Genomic DNA, 26732 nt, shown 5'->3' on the forward strand with positions numbered 1-26732 from the left:
TCCTCAAAATATTACTTGTCCAACATCATCTCTCCACCCTTTCTCAGTGTCCCCGCCCAGGGTGTATTGCTACTGCAACCATAGAAAACCACAGGCTGCAGCCTGGAAGCTGCAGGCCACACAGGCTGCACACAGTGCTGGCAGCTGTGTTCTCTGTGCCCCGTCCTCTCCTCAGTCAGCCAGCACACTAAAGATGGACTCCTGAGAGAAGGAGCTTCCGTATCCGTTACCTTACGGTTGCAGTGATGAAATGACGTCACCCAGAGCAACTTGGCGGGGAGGCAAGACAGCTAGAGCACAATGCAGGGAGAGCAAACTGGAGGTAGAGTGAACCTACAAGCATCAGATCCCACACCCAGTGACATACATCCTCCAGCAAGGTTTGTGACCTCCTAAACCTGACAGCTCCACCATCAGGGAAACAAGAGGCCAAATGCCTGAGCCTGAGGGGCAATTCCCACTTAGATACCACATCCCAGCTCATCACAGGCAACTGTGGCAGAGGCTTAATGCACACTGGGTTACTGGCTAATGGCTGCTAGGGTCCTTCCTTGGCAGCCAGCTCTTGACCATGGCTCTTCTGGCACCTGTCTTCTACCCAAATTCAGTCTTTGAAGGTGATTCTTCCCTAGCAGCCCAACTAGCAACACCTTAGGGATGTTCAGAAAGGATGCCAGCATGGAGGACTGCACGGCAATGGCGGCTAGCCCTGCAAAGGCTTAGACAGGAAGTGGTGTGGCTTCCAGGCATGGGAACTGTCAGGACCCGACATACTGAATTTTCACGAGACAGTGGTGTAGAGTCCATACCGTGACATCTTCCACTAGCTGTTACTCATAACTTCCCGATCAATACCTGTGGCACTGACTAACGACAGGTTTATTCATTTCACTTTATGTGCAGTGAGCGTTTGCCTGATGTGTGCACCTCATGCATGAGGTGCCCATGGAGATTGGGAGAAGGCATCAGATCCCTGTAACTGGCGTTCAGACAGTTGTGAGTCACCACATGGATGCTAGGAACCAAATCTGGGTCTCCTAAAAGGCAGAAAAACGTTCCTAGCTGCTGAGCCATCTCTCCAGCCACCTTGCAGCACACTTTGTGATGCTCACACAAGCACATGCGTGCACGTGCACGTGCGCGTGCACACACACACAGGCACACACACACATACACACACAATGTCGAGCTGCAAGGAAGTGCACCCTGGCTGAGGACCCTCAAAGTTATTTTTCCCTCCATCTTAACTGAGCTCCCTCCGTGACAGCCAACGGCCCCTCCGTCCTCTGCTCAGCACCAGGTTTTGGTCTGGTTTGTTTGGGGACGAGGCATGGTTGTTATGGTTTTTGTTTTTGTTTTTCTTTTTCTTTTTTTTAAGCTTTCTGTGGCGTTTCACTATTTTAGATGGTCTCCTGAGCTGTTTGTTAAGCCGAGAAGATTAATGTGCCTCACAGAGAAAACAGGCATTCCAGTTTAGCATCACTCAGAGAAAGGAGCTCTGGCTGTGCGTTCCACATCAGGAAAGCGACACCACGCATTAAATAAGGTGCCTAGGAATGAAAATGCACTTAAAAAGGCTTATGCAGCACGCTTGTGAACAGGCTCCTGAGAACTTAGAGCTGCACTTCCTGGGGAGTAACAGCCCAGTGCCTGCCACTCAGTAATAGGCACAAACTTCCCTGAAAATGGAATGTACTACAGCATCGGAAGCAAACAACCAATTCATTTAACAAAAGTCCTCTCAATTGATTAAATAATCCATCCATTGGTTTTGATCAATAACCAGTCAATTAGTTGATTTCAGTTAATTCAAGTAATGGACATGCACTCTCGGGTGGACAGACACACGGCACTGAGATATATCCATACGTTGAAGAGTTCCAGAGATGAGGAGTTGCTGGTGTGATTCATGGAGAGAGCGCCTGCCTAACATGCAGGATTCTAAGTTGGTCCCCAGTGTTTGCTCTGCAAGCATGAGGACCTGGTTTCAAATCCCCAGCCCCCATGTTAAAAACAAAAAGTTAAAAACAAGGTGGCCCTCAATCCTGGCACTAGGGGCTGAAAACAGGAGAATCCTCAGAGCCTGCTGGCCAGCCAGTTAGTGAGTTCCAGGTTCACAGAGAGACCCTGCCTCAAATAAAAAGAGGAAGAGTACTGAAGGTAATGCTGATATCGACCTCTAGCCCATACACACTCGTGCGCGCGCGCGCACACACACACACACACACACACACACACACACACACGCACACACACACACACCACACACGCACACACACACACACCACACCACACCACACACACACACACACACACACACAGAGAGAGAGAGAGAAAGAGAGAGAGAGAGAGAGGTACACATATATACACAGAGACACAAAACATTATTTTTCAAAACCGCAAATCTTATTTAAAACCTTAGCTTATGAGAAATAACTGTCATCAAACTTCCCTGTCCAGCTTATTAATATATGGCATTTGGACAGGACCCTGATCATTATTGTGCATATAACCCTGCAAGGCCTGTGACATAGCTCCCCTTAGGGACAACCACAACACTCTATGACTGTCATCCCTTCTACCAGTGAGAAAAACAGCACTCGGGAACATTTTATAATTTTGCTTATCTATCACACGTGGGTAAAGCTGCATGAATGTCACATCGGTCCTAGTCCCAAAGCCCATTCACCAAGCCCAGTGACTTCGATAATGTCTCTGTACTGCACAGGGCTGACACCCCACTGGGGGGACAGATCTTCCCAGGGAAGATCCTTGAGGGTAGGTTGCACTCTGAAGGTTTGGTGGATAACTCCATTAGTTAAGCCCCACCCCCTCTCTCTTTCTCTCTCTCTTTTTGAAAACTCCAATGCCTCAGTTAATTAAAACCAGTTGGAGATGCTCTGAAGAGCCCTGCAATAAAAAGTAACCCATGTTTGTATAATTGCTGAGAAAGCATTCTACAGGTTGGGGATCGCTAATCAGAATATCAAAATATTCCAAATCCGAAACCTTTGAGCACTGTGAAAAGCTCCACACTACAAAGTAATTTTTTTCATGCTGAAAATTATTAACAATGTTGCACAAGATATCTTCTGGTCATACAGGCGTGCTGCATGTGAAACAAATGAGTTCCATGGTCCCATCCCGGGATTCCTCACTGTGCCTAGGCAAGTATTCTAGAATCAGAAAGACGACAGGAAAACATTGTGAGCGACAAATGAATTGTGTGCATCTGAAACAACAGAGTCAACTCCAGGTACGTACTGCACACCTGCCTGTGAAGCCAGGGTGCTGTGGTAGGTCCTACGTCATTCACTGAACCCTGAAAATGAACAGCCCAAACAAGTCCAATGTCCAAATACACAACTCTCCTCATGGGAAAGAAAGGTCAGATAGGTTCCACTACCAGAAAAGGGTCCCGTGGTCTGTGAGTCCTCGTCATCCAGAGAGAGGTAGGGGAGGAGGAATGGGAAAGGGAGAAGGAAGAAGTGTGGGAGGAAAGGAAAAGGGAAAGTGGAAATGGACAAAAAGATGCCGTACTAGGCGTAGAAAAGGCACGCTGTGACAAGACACGACTGTGCCCAATCTGGGGTCGAACCATGCTGCACTTCTCCAGCCAATCCCCAAGAACATGCTCTCAGCCTGTTCAGGGGAGGCAGATTCAGAACGGCGACTAACAGCAAATACTGTCTTTGCCTTTAATTTTAAAGCACACCCGCAATGAATGTGTGGGCGGCCAGCGTGGGAACTCGTTAACGCTGGCCCCGGGTGGTACCCATTCCCTTGGAACACCTTCTTGACAAGGGCCGCACTGGGAACCACTCTCTCTGCCTCCCCATTAAGAAGCTACAATAAAAAGCACTCAGGGTACACATCAGCAAGATGAAAAGCTTGTCAGTTTTAAAATTCTCATTGTTAAGAAGGGGAAAAAAAAACTATTTGAACTGTTGTGGGACTCACAAAAATGACCTGGAAAGCATGGGTTTCCTTATGCGTAAGCAGCTCAGGTTGCCATGACACAGGGAGACACAGCTTCCCAAGTGGATCAACAGTATCCTGTCACCCAGGGAACCCCAGGAAGGCCAAGGTCAGGGGTGGAGGGGTGGGAGCGTGCATGCAAGTAACTCAGCCAGTGGAGGGGAGCAGGGAATATGCAGGTCCCTTGGGAGCATCAGCATCCTAAAGACAGCATCACTCTGCAGAAGACCCAGAACACCCTGGACCTCCAGCGTGGAATCTAGGAAACTGGTGGGAGGCCAAAGCACCCTCCTCGGAATTGCTGTTCGGTCGGTTGCCGGTTTCTAGAGACAGCCTCTTGTGTAGCCCACATAGGCCTGGACTCCTAATCACCTGCCCCCTGTTTTCCGTTGGAGACGTAAGGACACTTCCAGATCCATCTGGAAGAACGAGTCTAGAGTTCGTGAGAAGACTTGGAGAAAGTTTAGGGAAATCTGACAGGCAGTCCTGACAGGCTGCTGCTGCTGCAGGGTTAGGCTTGGCCCTTGTCACAGGCAACAGGACGTAGCGTGTGCTGGTTCCTTCGTTCGAGGCTGTTGTTATCCACGAAACCCTCAAAAAGTTATGGGTTTTTAAGACTTGGAGCATGTAAGCCCAGCATTCTGTAGGTGTGCCAGGTCCTCTCTCCCAGTGGCACAGTCAGCTCTTTGGAAATGAGGCTGTACTCTGCCCACTGCGGACTTTAGGGCCGAACGCAGAAAACACATCTGAGGCTACCCCTAATGGGTAGACTTGTGGTCAAACCCCTCCGTGGGTGGAGCTGAACAGAAAGGTGGGGGTGGAAAATGCCAGGACTAGTACGGATCCTGCTGGGGCTCTGGTGCCTTAGAAAGTGATGTTGGGCTGTTTCTGGCTTGGGAGAGGAGGTCAAAGGGTTGTCCTGGGGAAAGGTAAATCCATGAGTCTCAGGTGACGGGGCTCTCACCATAGCGCAGTGTCTGCAGCCATTCCCTTCTGGCTGACTTGCCAGTTGTGCTAGATATTTCTGGTGCCATCTGAGAACAGACTATGATGAAGAGAATAGAGACAGAAACGTGCTGGATGCCGGCCAAGCTGTCCTACAGACCTATTTGTTTTTGGTTTTGAGGGGGAGTTTGTTGGTAGTAACTGTGGATTGAAGCTAGGCCCTTGTTCAATACCCGTGAGCTAACCGTCACCCAGCCCTTTTTTTATTTCTGGTGTGATACAGGGTCTTTCTATGTTGACCAGGCTGGCCTTGAACTTATGATCCTGTTCATCTCCAGCGTGTACCACCATACCTGTCAGGCTTACAACAGGTACGCACCACCGTGCCTGTCCAGCTCACACTGCTATTTTAATCCGGGTTAGGCTCTTGTGCCTTGGGTACTCACTGCCTAAGTAAACAATACTGGCTCAGATAAGGTCCTGACAGTTCAGGGATTTACCGCCCACAGGGATGTCTAAGACGTTTCAACCCAAGAGAACGCCTAAATGCTCAAAGACTGGATGTACAGACGGCAGGTCTCTTAGGGAGCTGGAAGCTGTGGTGGGACCTTCGCCCACTGTGAACAGCATCAACCCTAAGACCTAACAGCACTGGAGCTCTTTCTGCTCTTCTCTTGTTGCAAACTGTCACTTAACACAATCCAAACTGGGTCTCCGGTGGACCAAATAATCAGGCAACATTCCAAACATCTCCAGATACAGTAAGCGCCACGGTACAGTCACACACCAAGTCTAGTTTTATGTAAGACAGCAATGTCCTGTAAAGAAGTGCATCTGCGCTAATCCTGTAGAGACTTGATGCCCCAGGGAAGGGGGACGGGGAGTAAACTGGGAGTGGGGGAGCACCCTCTCAGAGGCAAAGGGGAGGAGGGATGGGGTGAAGAACTCTTGGAGGGGCAGGGAAAGCGGGTAGCATTTGGGATGTAAATAAATGAAACAATTTTAAAAGAAATAAAAGTTGATCTCAAATCAAAATAAAGCAAAATGCAAAAAAAGAAAAAAAAAAGAAAGAAGGTGCATCTGCAGATCGCCATCATCCCGCCATCATTCGGCGGCCATGATCACATCGCATAGACAGAGACTGGGGCTTCCAGCCTCAAGATAACATTCCAGCCACTGGGATCTGGGCTGTTTGACTATTCTGACTTCACCGTGTTAATCCCTTGAGCCCTTCCCATTATTTGATCACAGTGACAGCTACTGGGACAAAGTTAACTGGGCCAGAAGGTACAATCTGCTCTGAACTCAGCAGGGTGCTGGGGGGGGGGGGGAGCACTGTTCCTGTGTCTGCATGAAGAGAGCAGAAACCTGCCAGGCGCTCAGCTTAAGTTCCTTACTCCAATAGAAGGAGGACAAAAGTCAGACTTCTTCCCAGTGTCAAGATGGAGAGCAATCGACTAGAAGGAAGAGGGAGCTGTCGGTGTCTACGCAGCTCAGAGGCAGATTAAGAAGCAGCCTGAAGAGCTGTGAAAGGACTCGGTGGGTGAGAGCACTGTGCAAACATGAGGGCCTGAGCTCAGATTCTCAGCACTCAACTAAAAGGTGGCAATGGCTGCAGATGCCTGGAACCCCAGCGTTTGAACAGGTTGGGGGCGGGATGTCCATGGAGGCTTTCTGGGCAGCTAGCCTACTGGAAAAACAGTGAGTTCCAGATTCAGTCATAGATCCTGCCTCAGGGGACTTAGGGCAGAGAGTGATCCTGTCTCAAGGGACTGAGGCACAGGGCATGTGACATCCTCCTCTGGCACACAAGCATAGGGGTGCACGCGCACACATACACACTCACATATACACATAACACACACACACACACACACACACACACACACACACACACGACTTACAAAAATCATGGGAACCCTTAGTGTATTACCCTGCTCTATTCTGGAAAACAGGAGCAGACCTAACGAAGGTGTCAATTTTCATTGTTCCCTCTCTTTTAGGTCAAAAGAGTTTGCCTGTGAGCTCTTCTTACAGCCGGACCTGGGACGGAGAGTCCCACGGAGAACAGTTAGTTTCATCATGCCCTATAAAGGTCGGGCCCATGGTGGTAAAGAGTCTGGGCATGGGTAACTTGAAGACACTCGAGCACACCTACCCTTGCGTGGCTGTCAGCACAGCCACGTGGCCGGTGTGTTTCAGACATGCTCTGTGTGAATCAATACAGCTCTGCAGATTCAGGCACCCACGCGCAAAGCTTCCGCTGTGTTGTGCTGACCTGCTCTGGGCACTGAGGCCACAGGATCAGGTCTGCAGGGGCTGACAGGTTGTCTGCATGGCCAGGACAAATCCTTTCCAGAGCTCCCGTCCAGGTCCTTTCAGGTGATATCTATGGATCTGTAAGTCAGGTGGGACTCACCCCACAGAGGAAGTCGAGGGGTAGGAAGGGACTGAGCAGGTCACCTCAGGCCAGGCGAGGCAAGTCTGGCACACAGCGTCCCTCCCTGCTGGAGTTACTGAAGTGAGAGCCACTCTGATAAATGTGAAAGAAGATCAGTGAAAGAGAAACCAGAGCTCCCTGAAAGCCTGGGCATTTGCTCCTTGCAAGCAGAACTCTCTGGAAGCCTGCCGGGAGGACTGACCTCACCCCAGGGATCTGATCCCTACACACATGGGGCTAATGGCGAGAGCTGTGAGGTAACTGTAAATTCCGCAGACAGGAGACGGGACACTTTGGCAATATTACTACTCTGAGGAACCGAGTGTCGACAAGCATAAACATCCTAAGCTAAACTGTAAAGAAAAACAAAAGCAACGGTGTGTATTAAGTTTGTGACAACTTCTAAAACGGGGGCTGAGCAAGCCCAGCGGCCTTCCCAGAGTGACGGCATATAACTTCCGGTTGACCAAGTGAGGCAGGGTTCATAAAGAATCTACCCAGGATCACGACCAGGCCCTGTGTGAGTTCCTTTTCTGTTGCCATAATAACATACGACCAATAGTGACTTACAAAGAGTTTGTTTTGGTTTACAGTTCCAGAGAGAGAGAGTCAATAGCAGGGGGAGAGACACAGTAGCCAGAGCAGGAAGCTGAGAGACCACATCTTCAGAGCAACCAGGAAGCAAAGGGGTGAACCGGCAGAGGCACGGGGATATAAACTCTCAAGCCCACTCCCAGGGATGTACTTCCTCCAGCAAGGCTTCGTCTCCTAAAGGTTGGTAACCTCCCCGAACACCATATCAGCCACTGAGAACCAAGTGTTCAGACACAGGATCCACCACAGGCCAAATGGAAACGGCTAGCATTTTTGTAGCAAAAGACAACTTATAGGGATTGGCACATGTTTAAGTGAGCACACGTAGGAGACTCCTGTTAGCCTGCTTCCTGTCACCATGACAAACTGTGGCAGAGAAGGGTGCTTCCCTTCTCCTGCAGTCTTGGCAAGGAGCTGACCACGGTCAAAATCTATCAAAATCATTTTAAGAACTCGTGATAATTCATTTAGTTCTTACTGCAAACAAATGAGTCAATCCGACGCCCTAGTTGTTAGCTCTTGCAATCTCTCTTGCTGCCCTGGCGGCCTCAGAGAAAATGACTGTGCATCAAGTAGGCAGCTAGACTGCCCTTTTGCCAGCAAAAGCCATTCTGAACTTACTGCAATGTCTAAGAAAACTGCAGGACAATCGCAGATGAAGGCACGGGCTCGGCCAGGCCCGTTTCAGTTTATAACACACATGTTGCTAGCACAGGCCTGGGTGAACCTACACCCGTATCCATCTAGACCTGAGAGAGAGCACTTCCCCCATATCCCAGCAGAGGGAACTGTTACAGAAACTAGAAGCAAGACTGTGATTGGTGCAAACACAAGCCTTCATTTGCATGTGAGCTGCGCTGTGATTGGCCTAAGCAACATGTCTGGGTTCTGCAGTGAGTGGGCTGCCTCCCTGATGTTGCAGCATCAGGGTCAATAAAAGACCCGTAGTGTTGGCCGGACTAATCAAAGAAAGGGGCAGGCACCCACAAAGGTAGCAGCAGCGACAGGGAAGCAGGCAGTGGTGGTAGCAGGTGAGAGCTGGCAGACCAAGCTGCACAGTGGTGAGGTTGGTACCTGACTGATGGCTGATGAAAGCCGCCATAGCAGGAACAGAAGACAGACAGCTGAGGCTGGAAAAGACAAACATCTGTAAAACTATGGTGACCGGAAATGCAAAGTCTGACTACCAAGACAGTCACAGAAAATTATCAAGTTTTGAGGGACAAAGGCCTTGTGCCCAGGAGCTGTAACACTGGCCACTATCAGCAGCAGTGTCCAGAAGTCCCAGCTTCCCAGGCCCACACAAAAGCTGTACACTTCTAGAGCCAAAGGTCCTAGTGTCCTAGGCCAGCACAGGGTGGTCTTGAAAAGGCTGAGGATCCTCACATCACCTACACAAAGCCCATCTAAGGTGCCAGTTGGGGCTGTTCCCACCTCCTTGCTCTCTACCGTCAAAGGCCAGAGAAAAGGCTTCACTTCTCAAGCAGGTGGGGATGATGTAATCACCTGCTGTGAGGGAATGGTGATGTCATCACCTGCTGTGAGGGAATCATTCAGGAAAAGCATTTATCAGGAACAGGAAAAACTCAAGCAGTGTTGTGCTGAGAATAGCTTAAGTTAGAAAATCTGACATCCGAAGCAAGACTTAGCCAAGCCTCACTTTCCGTTCTTGTTGGTGTGAACAGGAAATATTGCAGGCTGTGTGAGAGAAGCCATCTTGCTTAGGAGCTCCTGTTTAAGCCACTATGCTGAACAGGGGTGACTTGCAGAGACATGAGCAGTACAAGAACTTCCAAATCCTGTACCAAGGACGAAAACCATGAAACACGGAAGCAGGAAGCTCATCTTTTGACCTCAGCAAACTCTAGTGCTGGCAGAGTGGGCGACTCGGTCTCAGACCTTAGAATCCCAAACCCTTAGTGTTATTGTTTGATTGACAGGCCCAGTCACTAAAGAGAACAATAGCTGGATGGGTTATTAGTTTTTATTATTTTTATCATCATCATCATCATCATCTTAGAATATTATAAGGACACAGACACAGAAACAGCAGAAAGCAATGTGGAAAGGGCACTGGAATCATATCTAGAGTTGGATGTCAGTGCTGGGATGAAGGTCTGTGTGCAAAGTGCTTGTAGTATTCACCAAGCCACAGCAGCATACAGAGTTCAGAGGTCATCTTAGCACTTCGTAGTAGTAGAGGAAGGAGGAACAGAAGTTCAAAATCATCCTGGGCTTCATGTGGCCTGGTGATAGATAGATAGATAGATAGATAGATAGATAGATAGATAGATAGATAGATAGACAGATATAGATAGATAGATGATAGATAGATAATAGATAATAGATAGATAGATAATAGATAGATAGATGATAGATAATAAGTAGATATATAGATAGATAGATAGATAGATAGATAGATGATAGATAGATAGATAATAGATAATAGATAGATAATAGATAGATAGATGATAGATAATAAGTAGATAGATAGATGATAGATAGATAGATAATAGATAGATAATAGACAGATGATAGATAATAAGTAGATAGATAGATAGATAGATAGATAGATAGATAGATAGATAGATAGATGGATGTGGATGAACAACAGGGCATGCAGTCACTATCTGACTGATTCAAAACAGGCACTGTTAGTGACTCTGGGTAAAATGGAATTAAACTTTACACTCATTCAAAATCTGACTCCCTTAAATGCATGCAATTAACTTTCACACAAGAAAACCCCTGAAACTTCCCTCTTAACTGTAAAATTAATTCACTATATACATGAACCTATACAAGTCCCCAGTAACGTCAATTATCTATTTAGAAAACTTGCATGGGCATATTTCATTGTAGAAAAATGGAGGACAGCTATGCAGCCTACATCACTGGGACATACACACACACTTAAGTTTTAAGTAACAAACACTTAGAGATGCGCCGGCTTCGGGGCAGAGCTGCCTGACAGAAATACACGACAAGCCACAAGCGCAGACAGTCTGTGCTGTAGCCCCCACTTCAGTGAAGCAGAAAGGACAGGCCAGATTAACGTCAGTAGCATATCTTATTCCAGTACTGCAAAATACTGCGACTTACACATTTAGACACTATGAGTCTAATTTCTCTCTACTTTTACTTTCTATCTATTTTTCTAGACAGGGTCTCACTGTGTCATGCTAGGTAAGACGTTAACTCACAGAGCCTCAGCCTCCTCAACCTCACGGACCCTCATGCCCGGCCTTTGCCCCCTCTCTGTTGCTTGAGTCTGGTGCACACTTGGCACTCACAGCACAGCACAGTTCAAGTACCCAATGGCTACAAACGAGTGTCAGCTGTTGTGTACAGCAACACAGCCCGAGGCTAATTTTATAGCTATAATATAAAACTGGGACAGCACAGTATTTATAGATGGGAAGTAGACGAGAGCTTTCTGAGGTAGCTGGGATGTAAACCACAGCTAATTCAGCACCTTAATCACCAGAGGGGAAGTGCAAGGGTCTGGGAGAGCCAGGCTGTCCACCTAGGATATAATGTTCTTTAACATAGATGAAAATCAACAAAGGAAACGAAGAGACAGTTTGCAGAATGGGAGAGAATCTTTGCCAGTTATAAAACTGACCGGGGACAGTCGTCTAGAATCTATAAAGAACTCGGAAATTAAAAACTAAGATATAGGGGTTGGGGATTTAGCTCAGTGGTAGAGCGCTTGCCTAGGAAGCACAAGGCCCTGGGTTCGGTCCCCAGCTCCAAAAAAAAAAAAAAAAAAAAAAAAAAACTAAGATATAAAATAGATCAAACAATCAATAAATGGGCAAATGAGCTAAACAGACAATTCCCGAAAGTATAAATACCAATGGCCAAGAACCACTTGACACCATGATCAACACCCCTGGTTGTCAAACGAAAACTACATTAAGATTCCATCTCCCATGGCTTCAGCTGCATATGTAGCAGAGGATGGCATCGTCTGGCATCAGTAGGAGAAGCCCTTGGTCCTGGGAAGGCTCAATTTCCCCAGTGTAGGAGAATGCCAGGGCAGTGAGGTGGGAGTAGGTGGGTGGGAGGCAGAGCATCCTCATAGAAGCAGGGGGAGGGGGAGGGGAGAGGGGGGAAACGGGAAAGGGGGGAACTGGGAAAGGGGATAACATTTGAGATGTAAATACATAAAATATCTAATAAAAAAAAAGATTCCATCTCATCCGAGTCAGAACGACTATTACCAAGAACAAATGGTCACAAGTGCTAATGGAAGTGTGACTAAAAAGGAACCCTGATTCACCACTGGTGGGAGTGTAAACCTGCAAGACTACTTTGAAAATCAGGATTGGAGGCTCCTCAAAAAACTACTATTCCAGCAGGAGGCCTCAGCAGGCAAAGGCACTCTCTGCACAAGCCTGCAGCCTGGGCTTGTTCCAGTGCATCTATCTACAGGATAGAAGGAGACAAGCTTCCTGCAAGCTGTCCTCTGACCTCCACAGGCCTGATGTGGCACACAGGCATGCCCACACACACAGCAACGCAGCAAACATTTTAAAAGCTTCTATCACACTCCTGGGGACATCTCTCAAGAAATTCAAGTCATCAGGCCACATGACGAACAGCCATGCTCACGATTGCAATAATCACAGAGGGTCAAGTCGCAGTACCAGCCTAGACATCCATCCGCACAGGTAAACGGAGAAAGGAATGTAGTGCCTACATAAGGAGGAGTTGTAATCAGCCATAAATAAGGAGGAAAATCGTGTCACGGACAGGAAAATGAAACTGGAGGCGGCGTTAAGCAAAATAAGCCAGGCTCAGGAAGACGAACATTTCATGTGAAATCTAAACATGTGAGGTAGGAAGGGGTGGAGGGCTGCATGTGAGTGAGTGTTGTTTGCATGACACAAAAGCAGAAGGGTGACTGTAAGAAAGAACAAAGCCAGTGTGGCATTGGGGGCTGGGAGGGGACAGGTATAAGTAAAATAAGATGCTGTGACATGGAGAAAAATGTCTCAAATTTTAGGAGACAAGGAAGTGACTTTTCCAAGCTCTGTTATGTGCACTGAGACAGTTTCCTTTTTAAATATACTCTGCCACCTTTCCCATGGAAGTCAACTCATCTGAGGCACACCGCAAGAAGCATTTGTGTGCCTGAAGGCCCATGCCACGTCTCCATACAACTTTCTCTGCCAACTCCTGTTGGGATCACCACTGGTTCCCTGCACACTCGAGTAAGGCTCTGAAAGAGAGGACGTCGGTTCACACGCCTCAGTCTATAAGGCGATAAACAGGGATCCAGTTTCAGTGTGGAAACAGATGCACGTTAGAATTCAGACAGTTTTGAAAGTTTGATTCCAAACATTAGGTGAGGTTTACCAGATGTCCTTATTTCCATCACCATCATACCCACCTCTTTTCTCATCCTGAGACGAGACAGCAGAAGTGAGAAAGGGCGTGTGGAGAAGTTTCTGAGGTGGTCAAGGAAGAGGAAGCAGGCATTCTGATGCCTGAAGCAGAGCCATGAGAACTAACAGTGGGATTAACAGGAGAATCTCTAGGCGCAAGTTTCACAGCACAGGGAAGCGCGTCCTCTCTCCCTGCATCACGCACCTTGTGTGCATATGCTTGTTCATATTTATGTGGGTACACATATATGCAGGTGTGCATGCCTCTGTGTGTGCACATGTGTGTGCAGGCTACAGAATAACTTCAGGTATCACCCACTATTTTCTTTTTTGGAACATGGTTTTCTTGGTCTTCGTTCTATTGCTGTGAGTGAAGCAACTCTTACCAGAGAAAACTGTGGACGTGCTTGCAGTTTCAGAAGTTTCATCCATTAGCATCACAGTGGGTGGGAAGCATGGTGGGAGCATGGCAGCACTCAGGGTGCTGGATCAATAGCTGAGAAGGACATCCTGATCCACGGGCCAAGAGAGAGGGAGATTGGGCCTGGCATAGGCTTTTGAAACCTCAAAGCCTGCCCACAGTGGCACACTTCCTTCAACAAGGCCATACCTATATGAACCTATGGGAGCCACCTTTATTCAAACCACTTCACCAAGTAGGCTAAGCTGACTGGCCATCAAGCTGCAGGGATCCAGCTATGCCAGGGCTGGGCTAAAGAGCACACATGTGTAAGTTCTAGAGATAGAACTAGCCCGAGGCATGGGAGCACTGAACCTGCCACGCCAGCAGTCATGGACCGCTAATGCCGTGCCCAGCGTGCTGAGGAACATCCAAGGCACCTGCCGTGATCCCTGAACCAGATCCGTGAACTGCTGTCGGTATGCAGTCATTCGGTGAACACTGTCTGGTTCACTGTGATGAGCGACCAGTTCTCTAAAACATCACAGAAAAGGGAAATCTGTAAAGTAACACATGGTTCCGCCTTCTCCTCACTGAGAACAGTAACCTCACAAAAGTCTCTCCTCTTCTTTCCATTGCTTCTTCCCTTCTCTCTAATCACAAACAGAATGCAAAGGACACACCATTTCAACACTGCCTAAATCTACACAGCTGACCTAGAGAAAGTTCTGAGTTCGCAGGGACCAACTACTTCTGCAAGAAGGGCATCGGGTTCTAGTCGCTGTTTACAGCTGCTGTGCTGAACCACAGGCAGCCTGAAGTCACTTTTGACAGAAAGACCTGACTAGAAGTAGGGGCAGCTGAGAATGTGAGGCAGCAGTAAGGAGAAACAGAAGAGCCACAGAGAAATATGACAAAAGCAACCAAACTGGGAGTCTGCCTTACACCGGCCAGCACTCCTGATCTCCTGAGGGCTTGCTCATCAAGAGCAAAGAGAGAGCTGTCACAAAATGTCCATCCCCTCCCTCCCACCGGCTGGGTGTCCCAGTGACAGGACTGTGATTGCTAATGATGACCTTTTCTTGAATACCTAACCTTTTAACATTTCACCTGTGACCTCTCTTGGCCCCACCGATGACCCTCTTGACTTTAAATCATTTGATACAATCTCAAAAGCTGCCAAGACTTCAACAACCCTTCCACTTGTTCCACAGACAATAGTTCTGGCGTCACTGACAACTCCAGCTCATTAAGGGAAGGGTAGAGCAGTCCCCTCCTGGTACCGGCCCTCATTCTAGCAGCACAAACCTTTGTCAAAACAGAAGGTTGATCCCTTTAAGCACTGTAGCCTTAAAGCCCTTCTGGGTTTTCCATTGTTGTTTTTAAGGTTAGTGGGTTGTTTGTTTTAGTGCATGACTCTCTATTTGAGGTACCGCTCAGTCAAGATCACTTATTATTTTAAGCCCAAGAATCTCAAATAAAAGAAAAACAAGAACAAATAATGTCTAAAACTGCACAGGACCCGGGAGCAGGGCACGTGATCTCTGCCAGGTGCCGGCCTCAAGATGAATGGCTAACCTGTTCATGGCAGGTCGGCGAGAGAAGTTTCTCCTCATTTCCAAGCCAGTTTAGTCAGTTGAGTTCTGCGGCTAGCTGTTATGTGGGCCGGTCATGTGAGCACGTCGCTTTTGACCCAGAACAGCTTATCTTTCACAGGGCCCACAGGGAATTGGGGGGAGACAGGAGAAGGAGTCAAGTTCCACCTGGTCATAACTACACATGAACACATGATTTCCAAGCTTAAAAGGGGAATCAGGTCCTCCAAAGCAGCCTCAGGGGCCACCTTTCTGTTAATGTATCATGAAAGCACACTGTTATTTCTAGATATTGTCCTTTGTAAAATTAACTAAGGGGAGGGGGAGGGAGGGAGAGGGGGGAGAGAGAGAGAGAGAGAGAGAGAGAGAGAGAGAGAGAGAGAGAGAATGAGAATATGAACCACAGTCATTGTGGCCCTGAACAGACATCTGCCTGTAAACTAGTCTACTTGTCTGCAGTGCCCTCAAAACTAGTTGCAAGTAACCCCCAGCCAGCCACCACCAATGACTATTTCAGCTTCTCCTCTCTGACAGGCAGGAGAAATCCAAAAACAGCAACTGCCACTCCTCTGGGGGCCACGGGTTTCTTCGGGTCACAATAAATGGTAGAGGTAATCAGCAGGAGTTCGGGAAGATGGACTTTCAAAGTGGTTAGGGGGACCGAAACTTAGCAGAGAGAAGCAACCCAATCTGGCTAAGCTCCCTGGTTGTTACCTAACTGGGTCATGAGTTCAATTCCTCCTGCTGCCTATACCTAAGAGGTTTGCGGGTCCACAGAGGTCCTTGTAATCTGTATTTGCATTAAACTGGGCACCCGGCTGAGCAGGGACCATGTACATTAGTAATAGTCACATATTCACATCCATCCAGCATCTCATGATAGTTTCCAGAACCCCAGCTCAGCACTGCTTCCCCCTAAAACCTCAGGGAACTTGTTTGGAAGCTTAGTCCTTAAATTCTGTCTGATTCGAGGTACATGTCCTTTTCTCAGAAGCCTCGTGACACCAAAATGATGCACATCACAAAGAGCTGGGCGACTGAAAAAACCTCACAGACACTGTTTAGACAAGGTCTCTGTGTAGCCTGGCTGTCCTGGACCTCACTGTGTAGACCAGGCTGGCCTCAAACTGTAACATTAGTGGTGTAGACAGGAAAACTCCTTCAGAGAAAAGAAGACCAAGGAGAGAATAAACGCACTCTCTGTGCGTCTACCGTGGAGATTCTACTTCCCGAACTAAATGCTGAGGTAAAAGGTCAAAGGGGCAAAATTATACTTAGGAGGGCAGAACACCAAGAACTACTTCTGCATTCAGCCTCCAGCCCATGTCACCACCCTGTGCCACACTGTGAAGTCCCTTTTCCATATAAAGCCTTTTATTCAGAGATTCCAGACGTTAAGAGGAAAGCAATGTCGGGGCCATCATCCCACTCACCACATCCCCAAAATGAGCTGACCAACCGCTGCCCTCCCTGGTTCCCTATTTTCGAAATTGGGAAATAAGAGGTACAGTCTGGGAAGGTCTCTGGCTGGGCCAGGGGTAAGGAGTTCCTCTGCTCAGCTCTCTTCCACGTCATCTCCAACACCCCATTACCTTCGAGTAGATGTGCCTGCTCACTGGCAGACGCTCTTACATGGTTTCCATCCCATCTCATCTGTGGCAAAAGCTGCAGGTGAGGCCATCCCTGGGTCTCTACACAGTTGCGTGTCACTACATCCCTGTTGTTCCTTACAAGCCAGATCTTCCAAGCAGTTGCTTGTAGACTTGAAGTAGGCTAGGTGAGACTACTTAATACATTCTTACCCAAATGTTGGTGGGTGGGTGGGTGGATGGCAGGATGAAGGGATGCACGAAGGGAGAGAGGGAAAAATGGGTAGATGAGTGGGTGGATGGATAGAACAGAATATACCTAGGGGACTTTGAGATGAGCATCGCCCGTGCATTCATTCCTGCAAGACATCTTTGTTGACTTCCCGGGTTGAACAGGAAGTCAGATGACTCACTGTCCACCGGCTGCATAGAAAACGTGCAAGCCTATGGTCTTGACCTTGGAGGAGAACCACTGAATCTGTCTTCCTATCCTCAACCACTCCTGAGCTTCTCTTCCGCCTACTTATCTAGAGGATCTGTTCCAGAGCTGCTGTCAACCACAGAAAGATATTGGGGTGGGGCTGTACTAATGCTGAACAGGCAATGGCTGCTTGTCAACATTCTCTAAACAACACAGTACAGAAGATATTTACACTAGATTAGATATCAGCCAAAGGTGAACTCAAGTACACAGGAGGATGTGCATAAGCCATATGTGTATACTACTAAGGGATCTCACTGAGCACTGGCTCAGCTAAGCTTTACAGGGAAGTGGGGGATGGCTTCCCGGAAGGAGTCCTCCGGTGGATACAAAGAGAAAACGACTGTACTCTCCTCACTGAGCCATGGACATTTCAAACTTCAGCATGAGTTCTGGATAGCAGGAGGCTGTCTGTCCATCCAACAGTAGGGCAGTCAGGATGCAAAGGCACATTCTGCAGAACCAGGACGGGTCCTTACCTCTAACTTTCTCCTGGCCGAAGTTTTTCTTCATAGGTCCCCAGCCTAAAGCCATTAACCTGCATGACCTTACCACTGTGATCACCTGAGGCAGCCTGAGGATGTTAAAGGTAATCGTGGGTATGTCCTCTCTTTACCTAAGTAAAGCACATTTACATGGAAATTATACCCTGAGTGATTTTTCCACTCACTCAGCCCTTCAGTCACATGTCACTTGCCAAGAAAGCCAAGAAAATGGATTTCCTGATGTTTCAGTCAGAGACCATAAAGACTTCCCCTTTCAGGACGCAATGGGTCTGTGAGTTGGCTGAGGAGGTGTGCGGCATGGCATCCTCATCAACAGGTTACCTATGTCGTGGTAATCTAGGATAGTCTGAAGGTGATGTTGTACATGCTGTTTGCTACATATCCCAGAGAACTTTCTGTGTGCCCTCAGACACTGTCCTAAACACCACAGTGGTCTATACAGATGTACTCCATAAGGGAGGCCAGCCTAGACTACACAGTGTGTTCCAGGACAGCCGGGGCTGCGTGGACAGACCCTGTCTGAGAAAACAAACAACAATGAAAAACAAGACCGAATCAACAACAACAACAACAACAACAACAACAACACAACAGCAACAACACAACAGCATAAAAATAAAGAAGAAACCTAGATACGGTGGATCTGAGCTGACAGGAGGCCAAAGCCGAGAATTCCAGATGGTCCCAAATCTCAAAATAAAGCGAAACACTGAACCGATGCTGTCTGGCGCTGGAAGCTGAACAGGGCTCCTCAGGAGGAGTCATGGGAAGATTAAGCTGCCGCCTGAGGAGCTCCATGTCACATCCTCAGAGAAGGAGCTGGGGGGAACGGGGGTCTCAAAGCCCTAGCAAACTGACCTGTGGACTGTTAGACAAGGTGACAGTTTGGGACTGGGCTTTGGTTTTTAGTGTCTGATAAGGTACACAACCCCATGGCCTCTCTCATCCAGGGCATGAGAATGCACTGGCAGACCCTTGTGGAAACAACTTTAACTCTATCCCACCTGAGTCTCCTTTAAAGTGGAACTTCTGGCTCAGTGACTCAACTTCTAGGAATCTATCTTAAGGAGCTAATCAGGGGCACCGAGATCTTTTCACAAGAATGGCGTGAGCAGGAGCGATAGCTGATGTGATCACAGCAGACCCACACAGAGCGATCTGACCCCAGCTTCCAAACCGACACCATCACTGTACAATTTCTGTTGAGGTGGGGGGTGGGACGACGTGAAGCTGTACAGATATGATTTTCATGTATGTTGCAAGGCAGAAGACAGGCAGCTAGCACAGCAAACACTGGCCAGATATGTGCTCTCTGGGGGTCAGAAGTCAAATGCCTACTTCCTCTTTCCTACTCCTCTCTCCAAGTTTCCTACTTTCTTTAAACTGCTGACATGGCATAAGTCAGAAGGAGGCTGCAGTGGGAGACGTCAGATCACAGTAGGAAACGAGGTGACCGAGGTGCCATGTCCCCATGCCTGTGGGGAACATCTCAGCTGATCAAGTTATCTTCCCTGAGTCCCTATTACAGAAGAACTCTCCCTTCAGATCCCATCCCTGCACCATAGAGTAAATGAAGGCAAGAAAGGGGAAGGGGAAAGGGAAGAGAGAAAACAGAATCTCTTAAAAGTGATACCAGTCTTTGTGGGCGAGGAGAGGTCATGGTAAGCCACACATACATGGTGCAGCAGCCAGAGGTCAACCATGGATGGCATCTTCAGGTGCTGTTTACCTTGGATTTTTGAGGCAGGCTCTCCCATTAGACTGGAATTTGTACATTAGGCTAGATGGGCTGGACAGCAGCCCCCAAGGATCCTACACCAGTGCTGTGGGATGACAAACACAAGCAACATGTCTGAATGAGTCCTTGGGTCTGCACAGGAAGCCAACCTGCCTCCCTGGCCCCAAGGAGCAGAGTCTTATCTAAAGCCTCAGCCTGAGCTGAGGCCAGGATCACTGAGTCAGAGTGACCAGTGGGGATGTTGGCTGTGCAGAATCACAGTCAGAAGGACGGGCACAGGGAGAAGAACGTGCATTTACAATGGTCTCCAAGGAGATCTGAGATCCAACAAGGTCTGAAGTTGGTGCCAGCTCTCGGATGCTAATACTGTATATTCAGGTCCTCTGCACATCTGGTAAAACACCAATGGCTGGGACTCCAATCTGTATGTCTGAGATAGGCCCTAAGAGTCCCGGCTGCCATCAAGTGCTGAAGAGGACACACAGAGAGTCATGCATACACAACTCCTCAGGCCTGCCTCATTGGCTACGAGTGCCACACAAGATTGACAAACAAAGCCAACTGCTACATCCTATCATTTCATTTGAGTACTCCTAAACATTGACTGGAATGACAAATCATGACTGCACATACGCGCGCGCACACACACACACACACACACACACACACACACACACAGAGACATACACAGATATACACAGACACATGCATGCATGTGTGCACACAAAAACACACATGCACACCCAGACACACACAGACACACATGTATGCACTCACACACAAAGACACACACAGACACAGACGCATGCATGCACACACAAACACACAGACACGTACACACACAGATTCACACATGCATGTTGAAGGCACACAAAACACACTCACACACAAACAGACACACGTATACATGCACACATAGAGACACACAGACACACATGCATACACACATACACGCATACACACATACACATACACACAGACACACATGCATGCACTCACACACATAGACACACACAGACACAGACACAAACTCATGCATACACACATAAACACATACACACAGAGACACACACATGCATGTTGCAGGCACACAAACACACATACATACATACAGAGACACACATGCATGCATACATAGAGACACAGACACACACGCTTGCACACACATACACACAGACACATGCATGCACACACATAAACATGCACAGAGACATACACACACACTCACACACACACACACAGGCACACAGGAGTGAAATGTGTGTCACTGAGGCCATGCTGGCTGGATCTGTCCCATGCAGACTCTGAAGCACACACCAATCCTCCCAATAGCAGCACATGGGGGGCACCTGTTTGTACCTCAGGAAACTAAAACCTGAGCTCGAAAGGAACATGGTGACTTGTCAGGACTGCAGCTACTGAGAGATGGCGCCCAAAGTTACCAGGGCTTATTAATGTACCCAAGTCTCTGCTCTTCACTGGCCAAGAACAGATACATACACACAGCAAGACAAAATAGATGCTGCTTGAAACGTATAGGGTTTTTAAAATCTGAGAAAATCACTGGAGCAAAACAAGCCTGTTGAGGTTTGGAAACGTTTTGGCCTAAATTCCTTTATTTATTCGTTTATTTACTTATTACATGTGTGTGTGTGTGTGTGCACTCATGCATGTGGGGGTCAGATGTGTGTGTGTGCTCATGCATGTAAGGGTCAAAGGACACCCTCCAGCTGCGGGTGTTCACTGTTGTCATTAATACTCTTCTGAAGGCAGGACCTCTCATTTCTGCCAGGTCCTCCACCTGGGGTCACGGGGGGCTTCATGCAGTCAGGCTTACCCGGCAAGCACTTTGACCAGCTGAGCCGTCTCTAGACGGCTTATTAGATGAAACAGCAATGCGTTCAGTACAGGCAGAGACACTTGCTCTCAGCCTGCCTTTAACACAATTCTAATGCATTTTCATAGATTCTGCCTGAGTGTGTGTGTGGGTGGGTGTACGAAGAATGGGCCCATCAAATCCCACTGAAGTTTGGAACATGCAGAATGCTAATGGCGAGACTGCACTCTAAACGGGCACCGGATTCCTGAGCACAGCTGCGTCAAGAGAAAAGCAAAACGCTGAATGACCAAAACCACTCCTAAGGCTTCTGAGATGTGGCTGCTTTGGATTCAAAACTTAAGGTATTCTAGACCTCCTTCTGTGGTCAGGGCTGGGCTTGTCCTGTTCCCACTGGTCTACTGGATCTAGGCTTCTGATTTACCCTGAACTGGGCATGCTAGACAGCTAGCTCCTCAATGCCAGGTCGAGTTGTTCTGTTTCGAGTTTGGCACCATCGGGTTGAAGAAAATTATTTTTATTCCTCTCAGGGTACACTGTCTTCTAAAGGGAAAACATTGTGTTTGCTGTTAGGCAAGGGAGAAGGCAGGAGGAGAGGAGGAGGGAGAGGGGGAAGAAGAAGGGGGGAGGAGAGGGGGAAGAAAGAGGGAGTGGGTGGAGTGTTAACTGGCAGAGCACTTACGAATAGGTACCTTCACAGACACCGTAAGTGTTTTCTAAGCAGTACATGAAGCAGTTTAGATCAGGGACTCTAAAAATGTATCTGAGTCTTAATGCTGAAGTGATAGTGACATCTGGCCTCAATTCCTACAGCGGTTAGGGCCAGATGCAGCCATTACCTCCACATTAAGGACCAACGTCCTGAAGACCCTAGTGAGGCAAAAGTAACTGCTCACCCCAGCATCTGATCTTTCCTTTACCCACAGTCGCTGGCCTACCATTGCTGGGGTGAGAGTCTGGTCACTTGTCTAAGTGCTACGTTTCCCCACCTACCTTGTGCCCGTGTGACTATGTTCTGGACAACAGGATTAAGCAGGGACATCTTTCACTGGAAAGAGCCCAGGGCCTGATTCCCCTAGGGATGGATGGGTCAGGGATTCAACAGCCATACTGACAATAACATCAAAGTCCTATGCTTAGGTGGCAGAATGACACAGGAAAGTGACGGAGTCTGTGACCTCGAAGAGCTGCCAGGCCACTGTGGACCTGACAGATGGATAAACCCCTGTTTTCTGTAATCCACTGTTGTTCTGCTTCGTCTCTGACAAGCAGCTCAAAGCAATCCCACCATGCACCCGGGAATGAAAACATCTGTAAGGACACCTTCAAAGCCTCAACTCACGTGGTCTGAAAGTCAGTCGGGGTTAGAACCAGCGAGCTCGGGAATGAAGGGATGCTGGCATTTTTCTGCTGCTTGTTACATTTCCGGACATGGACCTAAAGTGGTGAACGCAGTTGGAATGGTTTCCTCCACCCAGATGTCTGAGCCTTCCTTCTTTCCAGCAAAAGCCCCAGGCATGCTGCCCACCTCCTCACACACACCGCCCTTCCAGAGCCACACTGCCCATGAACCTCAGACCAGACCCAACCATCTTCCCATCACCCCCTTGGTTATATAAGCAAATGACTCTGAAACTATCATTTGCATCCCAATGAAGCAGAGTACCGGTTCTGGGGCCACCAATGAGTACCATGCTGAAATGGATGAGCACATGGGAGGCCCGAGTTGCATGGCTTTGTTTGGACCACAGCTACTCTCAGGAGGCTGATTTTGCTTGGTGGTCTAAAAGCAAGGCTGTTGTCTTAATGTTGTTATGCACTGCGTAACAGTTATCCGTGTATCATTCAAATGCTGATTTTGGTGCCCTTATCTCTGGTTGCAATCCAGACCTGGCATTTTAACACTTATTCTAATTATCTCCTATCTCAATGTTGTCTAAACATTGATTACCAATTATTTCTGATTGGTGAATAAAAAGCTGATCAGTCAATCACTGATGAGAGGAGAAAATAGGGCTTGACTTCTAGTCCCAGCTAGGGGAGGGGTAGAGGAAGAAGTAGGAGACATTTTGCCAGGTGGTGAGGGACCACCATGGGGACACAAAGGGAGCAGAGAGAGACAGATCAATATTGAAATGCTAAAATCAATACTAAAATACTAAAAGTATCTTGGGGATTTGGACTGGAAAGTAGCTAGATTAGTTTAGGGGATTAGAATAGATTAATATCCGCTCAGTTATTGTGCCTTAAAGCTTGTTGAATAAATCCTCTGTCTCAATTATTTGGAAGCTAGCCAGGTTAGAGAAAAAAAGAATATCACTTTTAAATTTGCACTAACACAAGGCCTGTGTCTTCAAAAACTAGTTCCTGGGGTTCAGAGGGACAGTCTCCAACATGAAGGCTGCTACCCAGTACAATCTAAGGACAGCAACACCTGCACCAGAAATGAAGGCTCAGCCCAGCCTAGTCCTGAAGAACTGGAATTTGCATCAACGGGAACCTCACAGACTCACAGGCACACGAACGTCCTGGAAATACAGACTTCTACTCTGCCACTGCTGGGAATCTCATCTGTCTGCTTGCTTAGCATCTTCCTTGCTTAGTAAAAATAAAGCCATTTATTATGAACTAGAGAGGTAGGTAAGAGCACTTGGCTGCTCTGCTCTTCCAGAGGTCCTGAGTTCAATTCCCAGAAACTACGTGACAGCTCACAACCATCTCTGATGGAATCCGACGCCTCTTCTGGCATGCAGACATACCTGGAGACATAGCACCCACATACATAAAATACACAGAAGAGCAAACCTTTGTAGGGTATGGTAGCTCGTGCCTTTAATCCCAGCAAGTTCCAGGACAGCCAGAGCTACACAGAGAAACCCCGTCTCGATAAACCCAAACCAAACCAACCAAACAAACAAACAAACAAACAAACAAACAAAAACCTAAAAACAAAAACTACACATTGCGGAGATGAAAAGTGCCAGTGGGCTTGTGTACACGTGCATGTGTAAAGTCGATGCTTGCACACCCATGTGTAAGGTCGATGGATGCCAGTCGTGTTTACCTAATACTAATATGATCAATCACTACATTCACTGGGGCGGGAGAGCTGACAGGGAAGAGAGAAGCTCATCTCCACACCACCCTCCCTGATGGATGAGAACACTGGAGATCTTGGTCATGATTGACATCCTGAAAGGTACAAGAAAATGAGCACCTCCAAATGAAAATCATGAGATTTGGGGTCGTCTTTGAAGGAGCTCCCAAGTAGCCGGGCCACTCCCAGAGAAGAAACTTCTGCACCTCCAGGTTAAACAGTGTCATCACGTAATCTCAGTGAGACAGAAGACTAAGGTGGTGGATGGTCCCTAAGACACTGGGGGCCCCACGCTCTGGCATGAGTGCCCACACACTCCCTGCTGATGGGTACACTTGTGAATACGGCAAGGCTCTCACATCGACTTCACCCGGACTGAAGTGCTGGCAGGCAGACGAGCATCCTCAAGACGCAACCCTCAATTTCTATCTCTGGAACGTCCACAAAGAGGCCGATTGGACAACAGGGAAAAACACCGCTCAGTTCCCCTTTGAACCTCCTTCTGTCTAATGTCTGGCTGTGTGTGTGGTGGGAGGTGGAGGAGGGAGGAGACTAGTTTAAGGACTGGATCCGTGTGTCTTCAGAGTTGGTCCTCGCAACGCCAGGCTTAGCTTTCTTAGATCTAAATCATGTGTTTGTACTCCTTTTGCGATATTGGGATTGAACTCGGGATCAGACTCCCCACACGCTAGGCAAATGCTCTAACACATGCACACGCGGCACACACGCGGGCAAGACTTTAAGCTCTGGGATACGCCGTGCCACGGACGAGAATTTCACAGGTAAACACCAGCAACAGTCGAGATGTTTGCTCTGGTGTTCCCAGCCACTGACTTTGCAGAAAGAAAAGTCTTAAGCTGCCCCATCTTGACCCAGGTAGCGGCTTTTGTTATCCATGCACAATTAAGTCACTGTTGGCTTTGGATGCGTTGTGTACCGAATGCACAATGCCTTCTATTCTGGGGCCTACAGAAAACAGGCATTGGCATGAGGTGTTGTGTCTCCCTTCATGTGCCGGACGGTCCAACCTGAAATTCAAGTGCTAAACTTTCAACAGCAAACAGAAGGCTCGTGTTCCAGTGTGGCTCACTGGAACTAGGAGGAACCCAGGGAGTGTTAACTTACCTATTCTTCCCTTATCAGCACGTTTAGGGGTCAGTTCCCCATGTAAGCAACAAAGGTAAACCGGGAACACAACACTTTAGCTGGAGGAAAATAAAAACCACAGAGACCCTTGCTCCGTGTTTACGCATCCTGAACAGCTACTGTTCTGCCGCTGGGACTCGGGATCCATACATGTGCACAGGCAGTTCAACGTTTGGAGTCAGCAGTCTTAAATCTCAGCCCTGACATGCCACGCCCTCCCACTGGGAAGTGCGTGGAGTGGGGGGCCTGTGGGAAGCGGGTATCTTTCCTGAAGCAAAAGTGGTGCTCATGTGATATTTAATGCCACACGTGATGGGCTCTTCATTTGCATAATAAGTGAGGTGAATTAAAAAGAGCAACGGCCCGATGGGAAGGCGGCATTCCCAGAGGTAAACCGCGACACACACTGCCACCTTACACCAAAGCCACTAGAGATGTGATAAACCTGGTTCCCTAAACAGGACTTCTCTACCCACTGGCTACCCAACAATCTGTGTTGTATCGCTGTGTGCGTTCATAGTTAGACAGGCTGGGATGGCAAGCAGAGTCTGAACCAGGCGGAAAAACATAAAACAGGAATGGAGTGTGCCTCACGCTGGGCCCAGACGGAAAATGAGATCAAGTCCTTAAGACCTCGGTGCTATTTGATCAGCAGTGTTTGGGCCTTCTCTCCTGAAAGGGACAAGAACTCTTCCCTTATCAGAAGATGGCAAGGAAAATATTAACAGGTGACTCAGGTATGCAAAAGGCAGCAGCAGCAGCAGGGCAGCACAGAGCTTGAGATAAGAGAAGCAAACAGCCATGAGAACAGCAAGCCCAAGGGCGGTCTCTAAGGGGTCCTAGCTAAAAAAGAACCAGAAATGCAAACATTATGCTGCCAGAAATAAGAATGTGACACCCAGAAGTCTGGTGGTAGGCCCTAGAGTGATTCCTCTAACCGGAAGAAACCGCTGCATTTCCAATGCATTCGCTATATCCTTGAAATTTGTTTTT

The 26732-nt window shown here is 48.0% G+C and overlaps 1 protein-coding gene across 12 annotated transcripts in view; it reads right to left on the minus strand.

Moving 5' to 3' along the window:
* Positions 1 to 26732, minus strand: part of Dapk1 (death associated protein kinase 1) — a 160986-nt gene that overhangs the window by 74916 nt on the left and 59338 nt on the right. Inside the window, exon 1 of one of the 12 annotated variants that reach the window (XM_087590359.1) lies at positions 9032 to 9082. The exons of 10 other annotated variants lie outside the window; for them this stretch is intronic. The gene's annotated coding sequence lies outside the window, so the exon portion shown is untranslated. Of the gene's footprint in view, positions 1 to 9031; positions 9083 to 26732 lie in introns of those variants that run through there. One more of the 12 variants, XM_087590358.1, reaches the window with a different exon arrangement.

The sequence above is a fragment of the Rattus norvegicus genome, chromosome 17 (genome assembly GCF_021556685.1).
Source record: "Rattus norvegicus strain SHRSP/BbbUtx chromosome 17, alternate assembly SHRSP_T2T, whole genome shotgun sequence".
NCBI classification, from domain to species: domain Eukaryota; kingdom Metazoa; phylum Chordata; class Mammalia; order Rodentia; family Muridae; genus Rattus; species Rattus norvegicus.